Source organism: Ptychodera flava, chromosome 3 (assembly GCF_041260155.1).
Source record: "Ptychodera flava strain L36383 chromosome 3, AS_Pfla_20210202, whole genome shotgun sequence".
In the NCBI taxonomy this organism is placed as follows: domain Eukaryota; kingdom Metazoa; phylum Hemichordata; class Enteropneusta; family Ptychoderidae; genus Ptychodera; species Ptychodera flava.
Window position 1 is genome coordinate 22,083,037 of NC_091930.1, and position 17,733 is coordinate 22,100,769.

The window sequence follows — 17,733 nt, forward strand, 5'->3', positions numbered from 1 at the left end:
CTAATAACCTAAGTAGACATAACTCAAAATCACATGCTGACATGGTTTAACATTATGCAATGAATTAAAATGTGTGTTTATTACCGTGCTACAATAAAACAAGTTCGCGTAGCCTAACTGTTGTTAGAACGGGTTTCTTTCAATAACGTAGCACATATCTCTAGTAAGAAAAAAAAACAACAGAAGAATTTTGTAGAGAATGTACATAAGAACTCAAGACCTGGCACGCCACGTTTGCCATCTCGTAGTAAATAAAGATCTAAAGTGGAGCTGCAATCAACATCTTGGTGAGTTAGCTTCAGTTACTGAAATAATTGCGATCAAGACTAGTACCCCAACTCCTAATTTCCCTATCTACGAGCGCACGAAACACTGGCCCATTTCGATAAACGAAATGACGCAAGGGAGAATTTGCGATAAAAAACATACATTTTGGATACGAATTTTTAACTATTAATTTTTCATAGGGCGCTCTATGCTCTCCATCTTTCGACAAAATCGACGTATCCATAGAATACTCGTGGTTATTGCGAAGCGCTGTGAATTTCCGCCACTCAGCACTCTAGCCAAACTATGATACCATAAAGTGAAACGTCTGGCTTGTGGCAATAGTTATTTAATGACAGGGAATGAGTGATTTTGGTGTTTAATATTGTTTTTGTTGTTCATATCGTTATTGGAAACACAATTGAAGAGAACAAACTTTTTTCGATTTTGGTCATTTTGTTTTCTTAAAGTTCTCAACAACTTTAAACGAATGTCATAATTAAAAAGCTTCCAAGGCTCTGAGGTGCCAAGAAGAAAGAGTACGGGGCCGATGTCAACTCTTTCCGATATACACATAGCGCATGTGTCAATAATTTCCCATATGCACAAGACATGAAAGCTTCCATTGGATTATGTCCAAATATAAAAGATTAAAGGCAGTAAAAAACCACACCATTCACAAAGAATTGATTTAGAAATAGTATGATGAGACTTGACATAATCTTGACTGGTCTAATTCTGGCTTCATTTACCTACCCTCCAGCAAATGAGAGCGGGAAACGTCGATTTCAACGACGTACTAAGATAAATTCAATCCAATTTGAATCTCAAAGTAACGAATGTTGGCTCTTTGTCACTCTGCACTTTCAGTGGACCAATCGTATGGAGCGATATCATGACGTAAAGGCAGTCTAGGGACTGGCATTATTTTATTGAAAACTTATTCCCACAATCTGTTAGCCCTGTACTCTTGCCTGTGGGTTTGTATCAGCGCGGATTTGGATGCCTGTTTTGTTAAAACAGCTAAAATAAGGATTTTTAAATTTTCAGACCCTTTTAATAATCCATTTGATTGTTTGTTCAGCACCCGTCATCGTGGTCTACCAGACTGAGTAGAGCTACGATGTATGCATTGCCTGTGGGAACTCGCAAAAGTATACATGACCGTGACCAAAGTGATGAAAACGAACGAAGCTTTACAATCTGGCGACTGCCGCCAACGTCAGATTGCATTGTCCATTCAGATTGAAAATTCATTGAAATTCTGAGTGTGTTCGATCCTGAATACAGAGCCCTCATAGCACGATCAAAGAAGACCTTTACTCAGGTAAAAGGTCTATTTTATTTTATTTGACTTCTAATAGATAGATTTGGTTAAGTTGATGTCATTTTTGTATCACCCCCCTGAGTGTACATGTGCAGAAAGTTTTCGGAAAAGTAGATTCACACATAGTATAAGTCATGTATGTTGACTGTTCTGTCCTCATTTCTTTAAAGTTCGAAAGTTGTTCCCCAGAGACTGTAAAGACTGCCCACCCAAACAACTGGACATTCGGTGACTTTAATCACTCTTCACCCTTTTTCTATTTTTTTCCTTTCCGTTATTCAATTTTGATAACTTGGAATGTATTTAGAACAACTTGCGTGACATATTTATCACTTTGAACGTATGATTTGAAGTCGGGGAGGTTCTGTATTGGTTGGCAGTTTCTTCTTGATAAAAAAATCGCTTTAAACCGAATCACATCGTTCTCAATAATGATTTTAATGTCTAGGCTATCCTAGAGACTGTGAGGAGATACAGCGACATACACATAGGTCATGTGCGCAAAATATTCCACGGGGGAGGGAGAGAGAGAGAGAGAGAGAGAGAGAGAGAGAGAGAGAGAGAGAGAGAGAGAGAGAGAGAGAGAGAGAGAGAGAGAGAGAGAGAGAGAGAGAGAGAGAGAGAGTACATAAAATGCAATGGTAGAGACAAAATAACTCTCTATGTATTATTGATACGCGTTAAAGAAATTATTTAGAGAGATCAATTGAGAGTTTATATTACACTCTAACGACAAATATTTTCGAAACATTTGCCGTGCCGTATATATTCACCTCTGTATACATGACACCTCAAAGCGTAAAGTCAGGTAACCCTTCTCCACTTCCTTTTGCTACTGCTGCGCCTTGTTAAAAGAGCCTAAGAGGCTTCACTAATGTACACAAAACATTGAAATCAAAAGGTAGTATGACCTATTAGTTGCTTTGGAAGGTAATGGAATGAGCTCGATTTGAAATGCAAGTCCATTATAACGCATGATTTTTACACGTACATTCAACTTAAGCGACGCTTTGTTTGTGCGGTTTTGTAGTGCAATGCATAGACTTACGATTGAGAACAACCAATATTGAGACAGGGATGGCGCGATACTCGGTGGCAGGGACTCCTGGGAACCTAAGAGATTGCTCATTGGCGTATCATATTTGAGTCTCCATTAATTCCATCTCTCATGTCAAATTATCAATTACCTATCCCGGTAAACATGCCACAGGAAGCCATCTAATACTCAGGAACTGGTGTTTACAGTGTTTACGTTCAACACAATGCTTATATTAGAATGGAGAATAAGGACCTTTTTCATGTCGTGTACAATATTGTCACAACTACCATTCAAAATCATAATTTGTAATGAGACTGGTGTAAACAAGTGTACTCAAACTTTGTGAAGGGAAAGTTGAAATCACAACTTTGAATTAATGCACTCGAATGTACATTTTATTTTAAAACATTGGCTCCCATCTTAGTTCACGTTCATCAAGAGACTTGCAGAAGATGCATACCATCCGAATGGAATGTAACAATGATTAAGCGCTTACACGTGCATATTTCGGACACAATTTGAAATAGAAAAAAATGACGTTGCGTCTTGGAAATAAGAGACGGAGACCCAGACAGACAGAAGTCAGACAGCAGATAGGCAGACAGAGCGAAAGAGAGATAAACAGAGAGACAGACACAGACGTAGAGAGAAGAGCCGGGTGGCAGATAGACATAAGCATATGTTAACAGAGATGAACGACAGCCGTAAAAAGGTATGGGCAAAAGGATATCCGTCGACTTTATCTATGTACGAGACTATTAACTTGAAATATTAAGTTGGAAAGCGCAGAAAGAAAATCAGTCATATACCTTTATGATCTTAGCTGTCTTTTATTAGCTTAAGTCTTCGACGACAAAATTTCACTCTTTGATAAATGTAACCATCACACATCCTGCTGTACCATGGGACTGGTGATTATAGCAGTTTTCCAAGGTTGCCGAAGCAACAAGGATTTCAGTCACATACCAACACAAATTCGTTCTCCCAGCTAGGGCCACAGAGTTTGATAAAACCGACTTTCCAACACTTCGTTTTTAACACCAGTTTCCATTGAAATCCACATCCTCTGATTCCAACTGAAAGATAAAATCATCACCATCGCCATCATCATCATCTTCATCATTATCATCGCAAAGAAAATGCGTTTTGACTACGGTTTTTCTTATTTTCTTAACTAAAAGTCATCCATAAAACCTGCACTATAAAGTTTGTAACATCAGTGATCCTGTTAATTACCGAGGAATTCCTGAACACAGATAAACAAATTAAAATTACATTTCATGTCTGGTTTCTAGTGCTATTGCGATCAGAACCAGTCATTTATAATGCAGATATGTATGACAAATGAAGAGTATATTAACTATTTCTTAATCAATAAACTTTCAGTCGAAAATTAAGTTTCACAAAGCATTGTCATCATTTTACACCAAATGCTTCAAGAATCCCTGGATATTGACCCGAACCAAAAGTGGATCTTCGCAGTACAAGGACGACTCTAATAGCTCGTACTTGGTAATACATACCTTCGTGAGCATTGCGTTTGGTTTCCTTCTCACACGGAGCGCCGTCACAGGTAGTCTCTTCACTCGTTGTCACGGCCCAGTAAGAAGTCTTATCAGCGCAGTAGGGACCAATCACAGACGAAACAGAGGCAACATCTCTGATAGGCTCATCGATAACCTTTTTTGTCTGTGTACTGACGATTCTTGGATCACTTGGTTTATATCCTCCCTGTCGATTGATACAGATGAACAAACATAATTCAGTTGCTTACTCTCCTTTTCGTCTTTGTAACTTAACATTTTGTTCAAAAAGACAATAAAAATAACCCATAATCATTCCATCGGACCATACACCAGATTTCGCAGTATTTAGCAAGGCCGTAGTCTAGGGTGGAGCGCGCCAGTTCCCCGTGAAGTTCCCCACGCTGTAAATATGAACATTTATGCAAATATCAAAATCTTACCTAAGCTAGTTTCCGTTCCCCCCGACCCCCGCAATTTGGCCAGATTATGGCCATAGTCTAGTCAAAGTAATATTTCGTTCCAGCTTGCGTTTGGTCAAAAGACAGCCAAAGTATGCACAGAATTTCCATAAATATAATAATGACGGTTAAGTTTACATAATTCAATGTTTGCTCCCTCTCCAAGAACTTAGCATCCGTTGTATCGGTGCCTTCCTGCAACTTCTAACTTTTGACTTGATTGTCATGCTTTTATATTTAGATTAAAATTAGTTTATAGAATTGTTCATACACAGAGATGTTTACTGAAGTAAAATTATCCGCTGAGGACTGCATGGGGAGGTTTCAGTAAGACAAATATTAAATGGGTGCCGAACCCGAATATGGCCGCCTCCATACAACTACATGATAAACAGCATAAAGAGATGCATGTACACATTTGAATCTTTACAAATACAACATGGTGCAAAGTACTGAAAGGGTGGAAAGGGGATTCACTCCACTTATACAAAATATTCGCCGTTTTCTACTTAATAGGCCAAGATTTTGAAAATGGCGGGAAAATTAAAATGAACAAAAATGTGTTCAATTTCTTGCCTATTCAGCCACAAGCAAATGTTATTTGACGCCTAATTAATGACTATATCGTTCAATTTGTAGATTGCAATGAAATCTGAGGAAATTGGAGGTACCTTAAGGTTGGACATATTTCGCAGAGTTGGAGCTCATGAGCCTTTAAAATAGTAGAATTGTACAATGGCATCTGTTTGCAACTATATCAATCCAATGCCTTCATTTTCATATCAGTGCAGGAGACAACGATGATAGAATAAGCTTCAATTAGTTTGCAAAGAAAATATTTCGTTAAAGTCCAGTAGAATTATTTTTACCTATGGACTTATCAAGGATTTCTTTGAGTTCCACCGGGCTGACCTCGGAGTGCGCATCATATGTCGAAAGAAAGCATACTTCACTATCTTCATCGACTAAGGCGTCAATTTTCTGCAGCAAAAAAAAATAACATACGCAGATTAGTTTGAAAGGCATTTTTGGGAACAAAATAATTTGCCAGTAACTACACATTACTTTTGTACCAATATATATTGAGAAAACATTCTTCTTTCCAACCAAATTGGCTGATTGACTAGAACATCAAATAGAGGCAGAGCGTTGTTAAAAATTATTCCTTCGAATGGATCGGAATAATATCTGTAATATATTCCTCAATTTTCATTTATTATATATATATATATATATATATATATATATATATATATATATATATATATATATATATATATATATATATATATATATATATATATAATGTAAAACAAAGCAGGTCAAGACGCACCAACTCAGGACACCAAGCTCTTCATTTATAAAATTTATGACACCGACGTTTCGTGGGAGTAATCCCACTTTATCAAGGTTAAAACAATAAAAAAGGCGAGCAGAAAACTGCCCCGCTTTCCTTCGAACCCAGAAGTCGAATATATATATATATATATATATATATATATATATATATATATATATATATATATATATATATATATATATATATATATATATATATAAAGATCGATAGAGAGATATATGATAGGTGGATATGTACAGTATTCTCAGCAAAGTCGGCCTTTTGCGTCGGCATTGTAGTTTCAAACATTATCGAAGAGCAAGCACGTCATTTCATTTTGCAGGAATTGCTTGAAAGTTTGACAAGACAAAAATGCGATGCTTGCCGGAAGTCTCACGTACGAATGTCTAAAGTTGTCCTCCTAGCAATAGACATTTTCGAAAATAGACACATACCTTGTTGACATCCCGTACAGTATACGGAGCATAATATCCAATCTTGTTTGACACAGAACCATCCTCTGCAATAGTGTAGGCTGTCCTATATACTTCCTTGCCTTTATCGACGTTAATTTCAACGAGACCCTCGAAAGATTCGTCGCCATGTTTCACGGTCACAGGGTATTTCTACAAAGATATAAAATTATTTGAAAATGCCGATGAGTGTTTCGAAATATCACATTTCTATATATTGTGACTTAAGGCTTTGGACTTTATGATCTATCACTTGAGGGGAGCAATTTTTAAGCTCTCGAACAAAGACAAAACTTCACCGCCTTAGTTTTTCGAAAACATTTTCTTATATAGATAACGGAGAGATGGCTGCCATTGTGAATTTGAAATATCAGTAAATGTCAGGTAATTTTACTTCTCTTGTAACAACATTTGCATTTCCCTTTCGAGAATTCATCGTGAAAAGCGCGCGCCTCTTTACCCTTCTTTAAAAACAAAAGGCAACTTTTAGTCTGATCTTGCCGAATGATAGACGTAAAGCTAAATTACGAGGTAAGAAATATTCTTCTAGTTTACTCCATTAGCGTTTACAATACACTTTACCGGCAACGCTTATGGAATGGACTCTTTCGTTGTACACCTTTCTGTTTGTACTGAGAATGCTGTCTAGGCGAACATCAATGGGTTAATTTCCCAAGCAGCATATAGGATAATCGTTTTGCGGTTCCTACCTGTGCGGTACAGGACGCAGCAATGAGGACTAACAATGCAACCCCTCGCTGAATGTACATTCTTGGTCCCGTTATGACGTACAGCTTCTTCGAAACCGTTTGTGAAAAACTTAAGTCAATTTGCTGAATGTGAGGACACCTGAAAATGGTAAATTGTGAGAAAAATATTTCAAACTTGATCCAACTCGATCCACAATCGTTCCGGTTTAACATAATTTTCATTATATTGATGTCTTTTTCGAGTCTGACTGAAAATGTTCCAACATGATGTTGCATGACAGCATGCTACAAGGTTACAACGTAAATAACTTGCATCAGTCCGAAAGTAATTTGAAGGTATTGTTAATGTAAAGCTGTTATCTGGTTAGGCTTGAGCAAGGGCTAGATGGTATACTAAAGACCCAAAAGTTGTATGTTTATCTAATGTGACTGTCATGTTGCGCAATCATTGACTATCATGATATCACAGGCAAACGGCCGTGCAACTATGATACATATCATACATGATACATAATTCGAAAACGCAAAAACATATGCAGTGTGGTAAAGACCTCAGGCTAGGTTCAATTTCAGTGTCCATTACGAGTATTGCATTTGTTAGACCATAGAGACACCCTAAAGTTTCGTCACTTCGACAGCCCAAGGTCTGATGAAAGAAAACGTTCGAATTTAACACTTAACAACTTACCTCTTAAACACTTCGATACGGGCTTGGGTCTGCTAAACAGTGCGCTATTTCTGAACTAGTAGGCCTCATATATATGCAGTTTCTTAAGGTCTCCAACAGAGAAAGAAAATGCTGTTGTTTCAGTTTTAACTAAGATTTATTGCATCAGGCTTATCTACACTGGCAAACGCGGACCAGGCGAGATTTATGAGACAGAAAGTAGCCGTGCATATATTACTTTATGAATACGGTCCTGTCCCGTTGAAATATTTCTATCGCCAAAAGAAGAGATCTTGGACATTCGGCCTTTTGTTTTGAATTTTAAGATAAGAGGTATGAATAGCCGCTGAATAAGTTTTGTATGAGTTCTGCCATATGGGTACACATTGGAACAGTGCATCGTATATAGACAAAATACACGGCACACACAGATGACTATCTAATCCGATATGATATCAGATGGCTATTTTATCATCATGAATTTTTACATGTGCAACGCTTTTATTGAAAATTAAAAGAATCCTCCGCAAAATTAGTTTATTAGCTGTTTGAGTTCGGAGTTGACTGTGTTAGGATGATTATAGGTAAAGTAAAACATTTTGGCTTTTTCCATATTTTTATTTGAAATGGCATCTCAGGTAAAAATAAAAAAAACATCTGATAATTGATACTGAATCACACAGTATGCATGCTCAGCTCGGTTCACAAACAAACACGATTTATAGTAAAATGGATGAAATATAGATTCTTGTCCAACCACTGAGGAAAAAATAAAGCTTTGTTGACCCACGAAACGCGGCATGTGATTACTCTTCCGCGCATGCGCTACCATATCTATGCATGACTCGCCATGGCTCGCGGCGTCCCTGGAACTCTTGCGTTTTGAAACGGTTTGGTTACCCAAAATAGCGGTTTGGCGAAATAACGCGCAAAGATTCGGAAAAATGCTTCAAAGAAATATATAATATATATATACGGATGCACTTATCATCGGTAGTGTTTATCACATATTTATTGTTCCTACTCTAATCAACTGTACAATAGCACGTTTGTATATCCACACTAACAAAGCATATGCAATATCACAGGGCACAGAAATCAGTCCCCTGGGGTGGGAGAGGGGTGGGGAGGGATGTTTTTTTGTGCAACGGTTTACTTTATTTGATTTTATTAATTTTGACTGTGGTATTTCAAATAAAGATTTCGACTCAACACCGTCTGACTGCTTTATATATTACCGACAAGTCCTTATCTCCTCTCCAACTTGTGTATACAACACTGTAATTGCTCCGAAAACATTGCCAACTTGCTAATCCGCTGTCCGTATCAGCGGATTAATTGATTGAGTCAACACCACAGCCGTCATACACGTAGTAATCCTCATTTTACTGCTAGTGTGGGACAAATGTGATGTTGACATTATGGAAGGCTCTATTAACTTAGGAATACCCTACTTCCCTAGAGGATCAATTTCACAGACCTGCCTTTCCTACAAGGGCACTACAATAGCACCAGCTGGATTAGATAAACATAACAATGGAACATTCACACCTTGGGGATTAAAAGTCTACTGTTTGTCACCCGAGTTGCTCGGGCAAGGACTCGGGTTTCAGGTACCATGTAAGTTAATGCAGTCGTCCCCTAATGACTCAATGAATTAATCCGCTGATACGGACAGCGGATTAGCAAGTCGGCAATATTTTCGGAGCAATTACAGTGATTTATACACAGAATTGAGAAGAGATATGGACTTGTTGTAATAAAGAAAGCAGTCAGACGGTTTGGAGTCGAAATCTTTATTTGAAATACCACAGTCAAAATTAATAAAATTACTTGTAGTAATAAAGAAAGCAGTCAGACGGTTTGGAGTTGAACTCTTTATTTGAAATATCACAGTCAAAATTAATAAAATCAAATAAAGTAAACCGTTGCACAAAAACCTCCCTCCCCACCCCAGGGGACTGATTTCTTTCCTCTTTGGTTATAGGATGAAAAATACTTAGGCATTAGGATTACTTAAGGGACGGACCATTAGATCTTGGGAGGGATGGTCAAGAACAGAAAAAAAGTCAGACAGAAAGTTAGGAAAAAAATCTTCAAACTAGTTTGCAAAATAAAAAAATAAATAAATAAGAATACAAATGCGTAAAAAAAATCTGCAAAAGTCTTTAAAATCTTGAATTTTTTTTAGATTTTACCGACAGGAAGCAGCTTTCTGTATTTTTAGTACATCCTCCAGGCACATTTTTAATTTTATTGTATACATTTAGAGTGACTGTATCCCTTATACTGGAAGTTGTGATAATCTTATCTTTTCAGGACTTTTGTATTCTGATCACTTGAAAATTATAAAATTATAGAGCCTGTTTTCAACTTACAAACCAAGCAGGTACACTAGGTAAAACATTGAAACTATGGTATGGTTGTCAAGACAGAAAGTTATATTTGCCTTTTAAGATCAAGGTGAACAGATGCAGGCCACATCAGGTTCATTTTTTTCACAGCATTTTATTGCAATGATGAATGCAAGAATGGGTGAACAAGATAAATATATGTTTGTCGCTATGTTTTCGTTTTCAAAAAATGTAATCTTCATTGAAATCAGTGAACTGGAATAAAAGTTATGGAACACTGTCTCAGATTTCTTTTCCTTTGAGTTTTTTATACGAAAAAAAATCTGAAAAAAATACTCCCCAAGTGCCATCAAATAACACAATTTTAATCTCTTTTTTTCAAAAGCTCCAACGCAGGAGGGGGGACACCTCCCTCCTGACCCCCCCCCCCTCCAGCGAACGCTAACGCGGTCGCTTGTGGTGCTTGGCACCACGTCTTTGCCCTCTTGTAAAAATACTGGGAGAACGCTGTTTCTTTATAGCAAATACTGAATAAATCTGCATGACTAATCATTTGTGTGTAGGAAATGCTGAATGACAATTATCTGAAGATTTTCCCCCCACAAAAAAGAGTATGATTTAAACAAATCTTAAGGGACCTATGTAGCAAATAAATGGCATAAATTGCCCTAAAAAGACAAATATTGAAATTTCACCACATCTATACACATCCAATCAATTTGGACATTTGGACATGCTGCTACAGAGAAATAGATGTCTTGATAAAAACGGCAAAAATTGTTCTAAAAACACAAATATGCAAATTTCACTCTTTTTTGCAAACAGCTTCTCAGCTTGTCAAAAGATGATCTGCAACATTTCGCAATCTATCAGCAATATAAATCACTAGGCCATATATATGTTGGGGTTACAGCACACAATCTTATTTGCGCTAGTGATATGGAATTAAATTGTATCCTCAGACAGCGTCGAACTAAAAAATATTATAAATCTGAAAATTTACTAAGAAAAAAAATAGTACAGCTTTTCTTATTTGGAATTTTTTTTTTTAGAAATTTACAATTGTAAAAAAAAAATTCACAATTTCATTGTTACCCCCTCCAAAGATCTAATGGTCCATCCCTACGTCAACAACTAACAAAAAACCGTCAAAGTGTACTATTGATTACCAAGTAATGCCTATTATAATGATGTGTTCGTCATTCGTGTGAACTTAAGATGGCGTAAAATGAACGATATGTAACATAATACGATACCTTTTGTAAGCACTGTTAATTTCCATGTAGACTTAAAGAAGGTTTACTCTAGAATGTATCCCTCTCTTGCAAGAATGACAACAAATACTTTTGAATCATTACAAAAACATTTATAATAGATTACTCATAATCTACTGCGATAATTTTGGGACAATTCTTCATCATTAAATATTTACCAGAGGAAAAATCTATAAATATGGCCCCTAAGAGATATTGCAATGTTCAGCAACGCATAAGTAATTATTGCCAGTCAGTAAATATGCTCTTTTCTAGGCTAATGTTTTTTTTTAATTTGGTAAAACTAACAATTAACTTAACACACACTGGTATCGAAGCATTTCCATGGTGTATTTTACAAACAGCTTACGAGGCATGGTTTTTCACCGGCAGATAAATATCTCGCATGCTAAATGTCGCCTAAATCATCGTAATCATAAGTCTATGTCTGTCATCATTCGTACCACTCTGTTGCGTATGTTTGTAGAGCATTCTTCCTGTGAGAAATAATTCGGACATCGGCAAAATTTGGTCATTTATTTTAAGGAGGTATATATTATGCACACTTAGTTTGTGCAGACACACTTGATATATCGCTACACAACATTTCCATGCTTGTTAACAATTAATCTTGTAACAGTTGTCGAGTTTTTCAAAATATGAAAACTAAAATATTGCTTTATTTAGACAAAGTTTCAAACAGGTGATTTCAGCGACAATGTATGCTACCAGGCGTTTAGAAAGTCGGAGTCAGTGGTCGTGAAAGTGCTTACGTGATTATGTTTTGTTTCGGCGCCCTGTAATATCACAATATATCCGCTCTTCAAAGATAGGTAGCCAGCGACATGAATGACAAAGAATGTGTCGGAAGTGAAAACCTAACGAAGAAGTATATGAGGGATTCTTGTCGTCCTTGAAACGTCATACATATCAATTTCACAAATGTGGTCACTACAGTATTTTGCAGTGTCCAGTGGTGCATAAGTAATTATTGCCAGTCAGTAAATATGTTCTTATCCAGTCTGAAATGTTATCATTAAGTAAAACTAACAATGAAATATATATCAAATCAATATATGTAGTAGTATACTCAACACACGCTGGCAGATAAATCATCCAAGTGACAGCTTCTTAATGTTGTTTAAATTACTGTAATCATAATTCTCTCTTTGCTAGCCCTGTCACAATCATACCACTCCCTTCCTGATGTTTGTGGAGCCATCCGGTGAGTAAGAACTCGGGCCAGGTTTCAATTTCATTTCAGAAAGTAGAGTGTGAATTTGTTTTGGCAGACACACTTGGTAAGCACGAAAAAAAAACATTTTCCCGGTTATTCCATGATGCCTAGCTACCGACCCCACAGGTCCTGTACATTTCTGATTGTCAAAATAGCAGACGACATTTTAATTTCAAGTCCGTCTACTCATCATGTCGTGATTTATAGGTATTTAAAGAGTTTAACATTTAAAAAACTTCTAAGTTTATGTCAAGTTGAAAACATCAGCTCTGTAAGAAAAAGTCGGATCTAATTTTTCGTCATGCGGGGAAACTGCTCTTGCCGATATTTCAAATGTGAAAACTGGACAGCCTCAGAGCTATATCACTAATAACAAAATGTATTTAATATGCAAATGAACCCGTAATTAATTTTTACACTACTTAATGCTTCACAACACACAGTCAGATATCTGTCGGATCAGTATCTGCAGCAGATTTCATCAAATTTGGTGTAGTTATATCTGAGTTATATGACTAATTACAAAACTCCATAAATATGCAAATGAGCTATTCATTAACTTGATACTGGCAAACGCTTTTCAGTACAATTAGATATCAGATCAATATATGTAGCAGGTTTCATCAAATTCGGTGCCGTTAGCGAAACACAGGAAAGCATGACACAAAGGGAGCGTGGCTGCACACATCGGCTATTGAATTACGTTGGGAGTCGTATGGTGTAATGTTTTGTGGTATGGTTTGATTGGGTCATTGTTTGGTGGGGTGTAGTATATTCATGCTGTATACTGTGTTATGTGTTGGTTATTTGGTGTGAGAAATTAGCCATGGTGAAACGAAGCCGGGTCGGTTATGTTTTGGAACCCTTTAGTTTCTTTATTAGTCGCTTCAATTTATGAATTTTGTTTGTTCTTGCTTGATTGCTTTGCTCCACTAACAGTGTTGTTAGAATATATATATATGTCTTGATTTGTTAAAGCTTTGTTGAAGACGCTATTAGCACGTCGTTGGTGATTGTTTGTCTTTTTAGTCTTGCTTCACTAATGTGTCTTTCATGTTTTTGTTTCGTTTGTATGCGATTATTATATAAGTTGCTTCTGAAAGATTAGTTTTAGTATTTCATGGGATATATTATGGGCCTGATATCTTGATATGAGCTCTTCATCCTCGTAGTTTTATTGAGTGAGCGAGAATATAATCTTCTAAAGGAGAGATTCTTGCTCCAGGGTCTTCGCTGTGGTATACTTCAGAAAAAGAAAAACGTTTACGTAAGAAAGTTCAGGTTGGGCTACTCTTGGTCTTTTCCAGTAACCATGAGCTACTGTCAACGTAGCTGATGCACCATAGGTACGATGCTGTGTGGACCTCTGTGTACATGTTCCGTTTATTACGTTAACCTTCACCATATTGGAGGGAAGCCCAGATCAATAAAAAGGCTTCGTTGGCTATTCTGGCGTCTGCACTCACGTTATTCCGTTCTGTGCAGTACTAGTAGGCCTATGGCTACAGCGTAGTCATTGCGAGCACTCTTGACTCATACTGGCCGTAGGGCCAATAGCATACCATCGTGCATCGGTTGATACCGTGACAGAAAATTGCTTTCGGTAAATACAATACCTCCATAGTTTTATTTTACGACCACAACGTACGTTAGTCCATGGAGTTCTCTTCTACCTCCATGGTTAGTCGCTCGCTATGAGCATGGAGCATCCAACATGGCAAGCATTGTGGAATACTTTGGTCATTGCATGCTCATTGTACTGTGTTTCGAATGTCTTACAAAAGTGCTATGCTAGGTCTGCATAGTTTTTTTTTCTTTGGTGAATATTAGTGTTGTACTTGATGGGAAATTTGTGAAAGCAACACATTCGTCTTGCTTTATTCCGACGCGCGCTCTACCGTAAACGTAACATCGTAAGTGCAACCAAACCAAGTAGCATAATAGAGATGGCGCAATTAGCGCCCAACCATTCTGGTCCCCTCCCCCATATCTACCATTGGCTGCATAGTCAGTCTCGGTGACCAGCCTCTGGGCGCTACACTTCCGCCGCGCCCGAAGAAGAAAGTTTCGGGAAAAAATTCGATCTGCCTTAATTTTCGATGGTAGATAACACCGTCAATAGCTTTGGGAAATTGAGAGTTGTCAGGTCATGGCCGAGTTCAGGTTCGCCTTCAGATAGTCTTACATCAGTTTTTTCACAACCTAATCGTGTAGCCAATACAAAGGTGAATTCAAACGTACGAGGATTTTTGTCCAATGCGTCGGTCTTCGAACCCCCACTTTTCGGTACTGCGTATTGCTTAGCATGGGGGAGGGTTAGCTTGTACAGCCTGTAGTGACAGATTTGCCATATCTCATTGGTTAATTCCTCCAAAACTGAGTCACTAGGCCTAATGGCCCAAATGTTTTCTTTACAGAAATACATCGTATCTTTTCCTCGGGGTTGTACAGTTTGTATTGGCAATGTGTGGCGCCCACACTCGATGAGACGTAACGAGAATACCCTTACTTCTACCATTGAGTACACGATCACAACTGGCTTTTAGGAGAGAGATCAATTGGCCAGCAATATCCCTTGTCCATTAATTGTGCTTGTTCAGGTGAAATTGTAGCTTGACCATGTTCCATAACATGAAAATGGAAGGTCTGTTTTCTTTCATTTGTTTTTGACAAGAAGCGGAAAAAGGCCATTAAGAACTGACAGAAAGAAACTTTAATGAGTAGTACAATTTCTTCATTGCCATTGAAGGCAGTTCGGTTGTAGTGCGCCATCAGTGGTTGATCTTATCAATGCGAGTGCTACGTTTGAGATTATGGCTGCAAGTGGGAAGCACGGTTAAGGTATTGCTGCTGGAAACGGTTGTGACAAGACAATTCAATTTCACCACACAGATACCATACCAGAAAAAAAGTAAGGTCTGAAAAATTTAATAGGCAAAACAAGATATAAAATAGTATTTGAACAAAGGTTAGCCAAATTAGTTCAAACATTTTCTCTTACTAACGCGCGCGTCCGTACGTATGTTTGATTATAATCGTCACATCTGCACCTTTTCTTCCTTTTTAAAAGCCTGTGTTTAAAGTTTCCCGATTAATGCCATTCCGGTCTTCGCAGTAACCTTGGAAATTATAGTTGAACTCAAATTTGACCACGACCCGAATGACACATTTAGCTAGAGTTTTGTTTGCAGAAGTAAAAATGTCATATGTATCAGTGCGATGGCGGTTAAAAATTTACAATGTGCACGTTATTGAGGTTTCCCGGCTTAAACTATGTGACGCCGATGTGCAAAACGTTTATTATAATATAGTAAGTGTACCTCAATATAACGATTTTCAAGAGCTTCAAATATACCAAGTGTTTAGTTCTGAGTTATAAATTTAGGTATACCGAATGTTTAGTCTTCTTTAGGATTTATGCCGATGTCATGTCATAGAACTTCCCAATGGAGAAAAGTACATGCAATACTGTCAGCTGTGCAATGATGTCAAGAACGCAATGTACAACTGTTAAAGAAATATACATTATCCATGATAAGTATTTTTAATGAATTGTTTAATTGTATTTCTCATTGCCTGCTATTTGAAATAAAACAAGCTTACAAACACAACATTTTTCAGTTATAACGCCGACTTTGCGATTACGTAATGTTAGGTCGACTGCCAGTAAAAGGTAAAAAACATATCAACATTTGGTTTAGATTTTCGTTTTATCCATCAATATTAACGACATCTCCAAATCGTGACACGTGTACCACGGAATCCCCAGTCGTTCTCCACAACACGATCACGTGCTGCACTGATGGTCTTTCTTCCACCTACTGCAATACCAACATGTCTCCCGTCAGCGACCACGTCTCCCGGTTGAGCGCTGAAGGCACCGCCCACATAACTGCAACCCCTCTTGGTTTCTGACGTTCTGTACCAGGATGATGCACTGATCGGTCCTTTCAGGAACCTTAAAAAGGGACATAACGGAAAAAAGTGAAAAATTGTAGGGTTTTGTAACATGAAGATACTACATATATGTAGCTGTAATGAAAATTTTGCGAATATTTCCAAAATTGTGCTTCTTCGTCTCGATCTATTAGATTATGCTGACTTGATTTTTGCATTTGTTATAATTGACATTGTGAAATGTTTCAAATCGTATCTTCTTTGTTTTAAGGCTTATCAATTAATACCAAATATCATAAATTACCTGCCATGTCGTTCAGGTGCCGATACTCCGGTCCTCTTAAGTACGTCGTGAACGAAGTAGTTGCATTTGTTTCTAAAGGGGCCGGGCAGCCTGGGTGAAGTAAACGAATACCTGGTCGATCCAACGTAGCTCCTGGCAACACTCACTATGCGACTGGCCTGACAAAATAATGACATTGCAGACAAGGGTTATTGGCATTATGTTTCATCTGCCGTACCCCTTTGTAAGATTAGTTATTTGAACTTACACTTAAATGTATTTGATCATTAAGGAATATTGTTGAAATAACTACCGTAAAATCAGTTATATATAAGACGCCTGAGTGACGTTCGGATGTGTTTCAAGTACCGAAGTATACGCACATTAGATGCTCTTAGTATGTCTTCATATCTCTAGCAATAAACCATGTATATGAGAGACTTACTTACATTAATGAAATGTTAAATACTCCAATTTATTATCTCTGTATGTATTTGTAGTTTACCCTTATGTTTCTCATTCACTTCAGTATTTACTCATTTACATACATTCTCAAATAAAACCTTACAATCTAACAATCTAACAAGCTTCTTACATGCTAAGATTCTTACCTGCCTGTTTGCTCTGTCAAGTTCATCATCACTTTTCGAGGACGCGATTGCTTGTAAGGTGAACACAATCAGCAAAAGCATCAAACACTTTGAGAACAGCATCATTCTTAAATCCGTGAGTTACTTGCGACTCCAGATGCTGTAATGAGAAGAGTTGATGTTGTTACATAATTATAATTTCATTGTCTAGGAGACAGAGACAGAGAAAGACTGGGAGGATGAGAAACAAATAGTTAGATAGATGGGGATACTGAGAAGGGAGTTTGAATCAGTGAGAAATACAAACATACTG

At 37.4% G+C, this 17,733-nt stretch overlaps 2 long non-coding RNA genes across 2 annotated transcripts in view; both read right to left on the reverse strand.

The window, feature by feature from the left end:
• LOC139129767 (uncharacterized) overlaps nucleotides 1-17,733 on the reverse strand; it is a 462,294-nt gene that overhangs the window by 69,621 nt on the left and 374,940 nt on the right. The gene's annotated exons all lie outside the window — the stretch shown is intronic.
• Nucleotides 6,461-7,919, reverse strand: LOC139125508 (uncharacterized). Its single transcript, XR_011550255.1, has 3 exons — nucleotides 7,828-7,919; nucleotides 7,140-7,278; nucleotides 6,461-6,582 (listed from the first exon to the last, which is right to left on the reverse strand). It is a non-coding gene; the product is annotated as an uncharacterized lncRNA (long non-coding RNA).